Below are 9,048 nucleotides of genomic sequence, written 5' to 3' on the forward strand. Positions count from 1 at the left end.
AGATCCGCGAAATATACACATTCAGTAGGGGAGGAATACTCTGAATCTGTGTCATATGATGCTTTGAGTTTTGCTGCACGTTCAGCAAAATCGTCAGGTGAACTGTTCTTCAGGTTACCGAAGACTGTGAAGGAGCCCAAGAGTGTTCTATACCCTTCCTTCCTTCCTCCTCACTAATTCGGCATAAAAGTTGTCGAGTACTGGGAGAAATGTTTCCCTTCCAGTCAGAAAAACTTCTTCAGAGTCCGCTTCATCGTCATCATGATGATTGCGTTTTCATGATCTTTTACAGGTGCACTGTCTGTATCAGTCACAATCTCCATGGATTTATTTTCGCAGCAGTCGAACATGCAACGAATAGATGCAATAAATCCTATAAGTGATTCATACAGTTCATGCACTATTTTATTATCAGTATTTACACTTTGCAATTTCAGATTTACACTATTAAGTCACTTCATTGCGTCCTTCCAAACTGTCATCAATAATACTGTTTCTAGTCTGCTGAGTTGATTCAGTAACGCTGAAGCCTCATTTCACACAAGTGGTTTTTCAAACGTATTATTGGCAATATGTGTGAGGGCATTGATAACGCCCTCCCAGTTTCATATAGACTTACACACGCTTTTCTTTTGCTGATCAAAGTGTTTTTGATAAAATTTTTACCGTTTTGCTTCCTGGTATCATGAAAGAAAGAATTTTATCCTGTGTAGGAGCAGAGAAAAAATTATAAAAGTTTTGCACTACATTGAAAAACGAACGTGCTTCCCGACAATAGCTTGCAGCACTAGTGCCGACTAAATTCAAAGAATGTGCTGCCCAAGGCACATAATGTGCTTTCGGATTTCGGTCTTTAGTGCGTGCCTGTAGACCAGTGTAGGTTCCTGACATACTGCTTGCATTGTCATATGACTGGCCTCTACAGTCAGTAATATCAATGGAATTTGTAGACAGGACTTTTAGTACGGCCCCAGCTGAGTTTTCAGACTTCTGTCCCACGTTTGGTAAAAACAGAAGGAAATGTTCAACAGGTTCACCATTCTCGTTCACATATCTTAATATGAAAAATAATTGATTCGTCTGTGAAAGGATTAAGAACGTGCAGCCGGCAGGCTAATGACACCAGAAGAACCAAAGCAAACGAGGTGGCTACAGTTCTTGATATACTGAAGCAAGAGTTTTAGGGCAGCCATGGAAGAATTGATCGCTTTATGGAACGGTCTTATCACTACGACGCCGTACAACAGCATGTCAAAAGCATCCAAAGCGTGAGAATTTCAGCGGTGTGTCATCACACTTTGGAAAGAGAAGAATTTCTCGATGGGACAAATAGGCAATGCTGATAAGGGGCAAAATTTGGCTTCATATGTCACATAATTACACAATTGATGAGAAGGGGATGAAAGAAGTTACCATCAAAACAACAGGGTATGACAAACAATGCATAACTGTAATGCTGGCAATCACAGCAGATGGGCGAAATCTCGCTTTCTTCAAGCGGAACGCTGGTCCCTGGACAGCTGAAAAAGAAAACCTGTTACTTGATGATGCCATTGTTCGAAGTCGAGAAAGGAGTAGGTGACAAACTTCCTCCGAAACGTATGGGAACTTCATCCTAATGGGCTTTCCAAACTACAATCAATGCTTTGTTTTGATGCACGGCGCTGTCATCTCACAGCGTGAAAAAGAAGATCCACAGCCTAATCACTGACCTTCCTAGAGGAATGACTTCTGTGTTACAACGCCTGTTCGCTAGTATAACCAAACCTTTCATTGGTATGTTTGTTTGCAAGTCGTATAGGTAACCAAGTTAGATGTTCTTTTTTTAATAATGACTGCGTGACTTAACAATGGATCATTTAAAAATTGTTCCTGTTTCGCTAGTTCATATATACATCCACTCTTGCATAAAATAGATTTAGCCTACCAGTGATGCGACATCAATTTCTTTTTACGATTTCAGTTTTAAAACTGGGGTGCGCATTATATTGGATGACGCATTAGATTCGTGTGCGCTAATGACGTTCACCGCCAATGAGTCTATCACAACTTTACGATATATTTTTAATGGTAGGAAATATCTGAAGTGCTAAATGGTGGAACGATTTTCTCCGACTTCTTTCCAAAACTTAATCTATCTTATAAATTCGGCTAAAGGCCATACGCCACCTACCGAAGTCCGAGAAACGTTTGCGGTGAAGTGTCGCACACATTTCTTGTCGCGTACGTAAAACACCATTTACTTTGAAAGCTGCAGAGGTGACGCACGTCTAATTATAACTATTAGGAATCCAGGGTGTCTCTATAAGAAATAAAGTTGAGTAGCTTGTAACATATGAGACCACTTTGCATCCTGCACTAGGATTTCATATCTGCTTGGAAGTCATGAGACTGTTCTCTAGTTAGCATTTGAATAGGTACAGGACAACACTGATTATTATTCAGTAGTGGGAGAGACACTTGTATTGTGCGCAGCGATCATGCGTTGATTTTGATCTACAAAAAGAATGTCTTCACTAGGACACCAAGGTTAATTCTTGGCAGCTAGCAGATATGCGCTCCTTCGTCGCTTATAATTCATGTATAATTTGTGATAATTTAACACCAGTCCTTGCAGCAATGTTTCTGTCACTTCCGGAAAAGTTAGAGACATCCAACTCATTGTGAACATGAATTGTGCATCTTATTCTATGGAGCTGTCGTCAGGAAGACAGTTCTCACTGTCAAGTCTGCAAGCATCGTTGTAGTCTGCCACCATATTCCTAACATCCGACTATCAAGTACAATATCAACATGTGGCGTTCGCTGTGTTATTCAGTGGTTTGGTATTTAACTAATTTGTAAATGAAAATTATAATCTTGTTTTATTACATTCAGTAATTACTAAATAATTTTTCACCCGGCTAAAGATTTGGCCAAGTTGCTAAAGAATTCCAAGTTAACGTCGTGTTAAAGCGTTGTCTGTAAGTTGTGTAAGTGTCACTAAATCACAGTTCATACAACAGATTCTATACAACTATTGATTATGATGGAAGCAGTTATCTTCAGCAAAGTGATCATTAAAACCACCGAATATCAGCCGCGCACAACACTGACGTATGTTACCTGAAACAATATTCTTCGCAACGCGTGCTTATTTAATTTCCGCTCCATACATCAGCTAGAAAAGTTTGTTATAAGGATCGTGCTATGAGCATTGTTTTTAAAGAACCAATCTGATTCCAACTATTTTCATTAAAATGAGTTCGGGACCAACGTTGCACATTTGTATTACCTTCAGCCTTTACGTCTGCAGAGTTGCGTAATTTGAATTTCCCGCTGAGATAATTGTTAAGATGGCGGCAGACAATTGATAGAGACTTTTTATTGTTAGAGCAAATAGGATAAGTAATTGAAATGGTTATTAAACGTTACTTTCGTATTGTGCACTATTTAGACTTCATCTACCAAACATTTGATTTTTTTCTAAGGAAAACACAGACAAAAAAACGCGATACAAATCGCTGTCAACAATGGCTGCAGTACTTGCAGGGGAAAGAAATAATTAACACAGATAATGCTTATTGAGTGAGGAATTAAAGTTACAAATAATTATTCATTGTTAATAATTACAATTTCTTAACAGACCTCCGTTTGATGTGCGTCCACAACTTACAAAAGCCAACCAACAAAAGGTAAAAACAAAGGAAGACAAACGCAGATCATAAAAGGAATTTACAACTATCATTGTCTTTTTATGATACACATCGATATGTCCAATTACATCATAAAATATTATATAAATAATTAATATTCATCATCGTTTTCACTGTTTTTTTATATGTCGAATAGATAATGTTTATAACTGTTAGAGGCATAATTTCCTCTCGTCGCACTGTAGCTAAAATTTATCTCGTGGATGTTACAAACACTTGTTTTTTATATCCTAGTTTGTGCTTACGATGCATGTTTTGATTTTAGTCTCAGAAGAGTCTTTTAAACACAACAGGACACCAGTGACAAAATTAGTCGAGATGTCGGATCACTTCTTGACATAAATTAATTTGGGTAGTAGCAACTTTGTTTTATTTTCGTTTGTCAAAAATTCTGGCATTTTACACACATCAGTGTGTCGTCATGAAGTATTAATTTATTAGTTACTTTTATGTTCCATGAACTATGTTCGCGATATTCGAGCATGGTGCGGTTTACAAAAATAAAACGTTTTATCAGTGATAACGCTTTACATGAATCTACACAATATTTAAATTTTGCTTAAACTTATTACTTGAAATACACACGGGTACTCGTTATCTTTTCCCCACCCGTCTTCTAGTTGACTGTAACGGTGCAGGCAACAAAACTGTCGGAGTGGTAGTCTCTGTCTATTTATTGTTTCATAGCTGTCGACCTGATTATAGAGTCCAGATTCAGGTCCAGTTACATGTTTTTTATCACCCACGGAAGTATTAATTTTAAATATACAAGGTGTGTCAGAAAGATGCTTTAAAAATTCGGGGACGGCTTCCTTACACCAAGAAAAGAAAAACATGTGGTAAACATGGGCTCTAACATGCATACCTTAAGAGCTGTGAGCCCTTGTTTAGTAGAAGAGATATGTTTCATTATAGCGAAATTGAACAAGTACTCGTAAATCGTAAAGTGTGCATCTTGAAGCCCATGTTTGCTCGACATTTTTTCTTGCCTTTGTGTATACTAAATCCTCCAAAAATATGGAAAACAAAGAGCTTACAGTACAATAGCTGTAGTTAACAGTACCGATGACGAACAAGTGGCCATAGATCTGAAAGCGTGCATGTTACAGTCCATGTGTCCTGGACTTCTTTTTTTGTTTTTGTTTTGCTGTAAGCAACTAGTACCTTAATTTTGACAACATAATTCTGAAACACCCTTTGTGTGACGAAAAATATTAATTTCAAAATGATGCTGAGTGATGCGGGAAAGGCTGCGAGGGGGGAAAATGTATTTATTAATGTTTTTGATAAAAATCTCTTTCATGCAAAGAACATCAGAGATGCGACCCAGATGCGAGTTCGGGCAATGAAATGTCCTGATTATTAATGGGAAGGGAATGGAGGTCATCAAGATTTAAATGAGTTTGAACGTGATGTTATAGTCGGCGTACAAATGATGGGAGACAGCATCTCCGAGTTAACGATGATTTTCCCCTACGACCATTTCACGAGAGTGCTGTGAACATTCTCTGCCTCGTGATGACTGGGTGTTGTGTGATGTCCTTAGGTTAGTTAGGTTTAAGTAGTTCTAAGTTCTAGGGGACTGATGACCATAGATGTTAAGTCCAATAGTGCTCGGAGCCATTTGGACCATTTGAATTGTGAACATCCGGAATGTGGCAAGACATCAAATCTCCGACATCGCTGCGGCCGGAAAAAGATTCTGCAAGAACGGGACCAACGACAACTGAAGAGAAGCGTTCAACCTGACAGATGTGCAACCCTTTCGCAAATTACTGCTGATCTCATTCCTGGACCATCAACAAGTGTCAGCGTGAAAACTATTCAACGAAACATCATCGATATGGGTTTTCGGAGCCGAAGCCCATTCTTACATCCTTGAAGTACTGCACGACACAAAGCTTTATGCCTCGCCTGGGCCCGTCAGCACCGACATTGCAATGTTGATGACTGGATACGTGTTGCCTGGTCGGACGAGTCTTATTGCAAATCGTATCGGTCTGATGGGTGTGTACGGGTATGGAAGAACCTCATGAGTCCGTGGACCCTGCATGTCAGCAGGAACTGTTCAAGATGGTGAAGACTCTGTAATAGTGTGGGGCGTGTGCAGTTCGAGTGATATGGGACCCCTGATAGGTCTAGATACGACTCTGACAGGTGACGCATACGTAAGCATCCTGTCTGTTCACCTGCATCCATTCATGTCCATTGTGTATTACCATGGACTTGGGGAAATCCAGCAGGACAAGGCGACATCCCGCACGTACACAATTGCTATACCAGTTTGTCTGGCTCTTCAGTGTATGTTATAGAGAAAAAATGTTAATGTTAGAGCACAAAAAAGGTGAATATTTTCCTCTTTCAAAAACTTTGAAGGAAAAGTGGGAAATATGTTCTCTTATCCTCATTCCTCCTTCCTCACCAAAAATATTGGCATATTCACTCTCTTTCAACACATAACATATAAATCCTTTCACCCAGTCTCTCTTTGTAGTTAAACTTTCATTCTCAGCATCTCCTTCTCAAGGCCTCTGTCTATATACTGTGTGTCTCTCCCACCGTCTCCTTTTTCTTTCATTGATTTATAGTATGAGGCACTGCCATTGTCTCTTCTCTCACTTACACTGTCTCATTTTGCCTTTCTCTCCCATTGCCACTGTCTACACTATACCAGAAATCCAGGTGTTTACTATTTCGCCCTAAATTGCGCCCTCCCTTATACCTACATTGTTGGTCTGGAGCGCCCAATCCCCTGTGCCTATGTATGGTCTCCACTCTCCACTCATGTATATTTCTCATTTCCATTGTCTCCTCTCTTTCTCACTCCCACTGCCACTATCTCTGTCCATATCTCTTCCTCTTTTACTGCACTGACTCTCACCGACCATCACTATCTCCTCTCTCTGTCTCTGGTTCCGACTGCTATTCTCTTTATCCATCTTTCTCCGTCTTTCGTTGCCACTTTCTCTCTGCCAACATCACTGTCTCACTGTCTCCTCTCCCTTTCTCCTCCACTGGCACTGTCCCCTCTCTCTTCCACCATCACTGCCTCTCTGTCTCACTCTGTCAGCACAAAAAAGCGCGAATATTTTCACATACGAAACTTTTTGGTGAGGAAGCCGGAATGGGGATTAAGGCAGCTGGTTCCCCTCTTTTCTGTCAGTCTTTTAAAGAGCAAGATGTTAGCCTCTGATAGGAATCTTTTTCTTATGGTCCCCTTCTTCTCCCTCCTAAATCAGTGTGTCTTGCTTATATAAGCCGGTTCTATAAATTTCAGTAAAGTTTTGCCAGTTCATTTACATACTTTTCATATCCGTGGACACATATAAACAACAAATAAGTACGCTTAATACACCGAAGCGACAAAGAAAATCGTATAGGCATGCATATTCAAATACTGACATATGCAAACAGGCAGGTGAGTTTGACCGTGGTGTTAAAGTCGGCGCACGAGCGATGGGACACAGCAACTCCGAGGTAGCGATGAAGTGGGCATTTTCCCGTACGACCATTTCAGAAGTGTACCGTGAATATCAGGTAAGACATAAAATCTCCGACATTGCTGAGGCCTGAAAAACATCCTGCAAGAACGGGACCAACGACGAATGAAGAGAATCGTTCGACGTCACGTAAGTGCAACCCTTGCGCAAATTCCTGCAGATTTCAATGCTGGGCCATCAACAAGTATCGGCTTTTGGGGCCGAAGACCCATTCGTGTATCCTTGATGATTGCTCGACACAAGCTTTACGCCTTGCTTGGGCCCGTCAACACCGACATGGACTGTTGATGACGGGAAACATGTTGCCTGGTTGGACGAGTCTCGTTTCAAGATGTATCGAGCGGATGGACGTGTACGGCTATCCATGGGCCCTGCATCTCAGCAGTGGACTGTTCAAGTTGATGCAAGTTCTGTAATGGCGTGGGGCGTGTGGTGTTGGAGTGAAATGGGGGAACTGATGCGTCTAGATACGACTCTGACAGGTGACACGTACGTAAGCATCCTAACGGATCATCTGCATCCATTCGTGTCCTTTGTGCATTCCGACGGACGTGGACAATTACAGCAGGACAATGAGACACCACACACGTCCAGCATTGCTACAGAGTGCCTCCAGAGCACTCTTCTGAGTTTAAATACTTTCACTGGCCGCCAAACTCCCCATACATGAACATTATTGAGCATATCTGGGATGCCTTCCAACGTGCTGTTCAGAAGAAATCTCCACCGCCTCTTAGTCTTACGGATTTATGGACAGCCCTGCAGGATTCATGGTGTCAATTCCCTGCAGTACTACTTCATACGAGTCCATGCCGCCTCGAGTTGCGGAACTTCTGCTTGCTCGAAGGGGCCCTACGCGATGTTAGGCACGTGTACCAGTTTCTTTGGCTCTTCAGTGTATAAGGTTAACGTAGAATCATTTGCTTCACGTTTGTTGTGGACATTTTGCTCACAGATAATAAATCGTCGAAAACGCCCAGCTTTTGATTTGTATCTTTAAAGAGTAAAAATGTTATTAGAAGTATTTTAATGAAACAGCTGTCTTTCCAGGATTACATAATTTTTGGCAATCATTTTAAGTTATTTTCAGACATGTAACGATCCTTTTTACCCTACTTTTTCTCACCGTAGTATAACTTTGGGCATATTTCAAATGTGCGACGACAAAACATTAGCCTGTGACGAAACTTTCATGCAACGATCTGCTCATCTAAATTCCTTATTGCGTTCGAGGGCATATCTATAAACTTTTTCACAGACATCAACCGTAATTAAAAATGAGCTTCAAATTCGTTACCCCCCGAACCCTTGCCATGTGTTCACTACGTCAAGTGAAACAGCATTTACGCCTCAAATCGGATATTACGTGCTTATTTTACGTGCACCAGTACGCTAACGTTGAACCTCTGAATTTCGGTAACGAATAACAATATCAAAAAAGTTTCGAGGTCCCCTAGATTTTCATCTTAGGAACATATGGTACAATTTTCGACTATTTGCCATGAACAGAAATTACAGGAGTGGCCATCCCCGGAACTGTTACCTTTGGTATCCAAAAATCTTCGTTTTTGAGGTGAATCCTGATAACGGATAAAGATTTTCGAAACGAGACAATAACTTTTCTAGATAAATGTCAAAAAAACATTTTCTAGATTAGCTATTTAGATAATTGTGGCACAGACAGCAAAGAGCGGCTAAAAAACGTTTCTTGCGGTTTTCTCAGGAACCGCCTAGGAACGAATGCTGCTTTTACACACTCCCTAAAGCCCAACTAATACTACACCTAAGGCAAAATAACCAACCGGTTTGCTCAATTTATCTCTCTTAGAAAAAGTGTGCAATGTTTCAGTTTT

The sequence above is a fragment of the Schistocerca americana genome, chromosome 3, assembly GCF_021461395.2.
Source record: "Schistocerca americana isolate TAMUIC-IGC-003095 chromosome 3, iqSchAmer2.1, whole genome shotgun sequence".
NCBI lineage: Eukaryota > Metazoa > Arthropoda > Insecta > Orthoptera > Acrididae > Schistocerca > Schistocerca americana.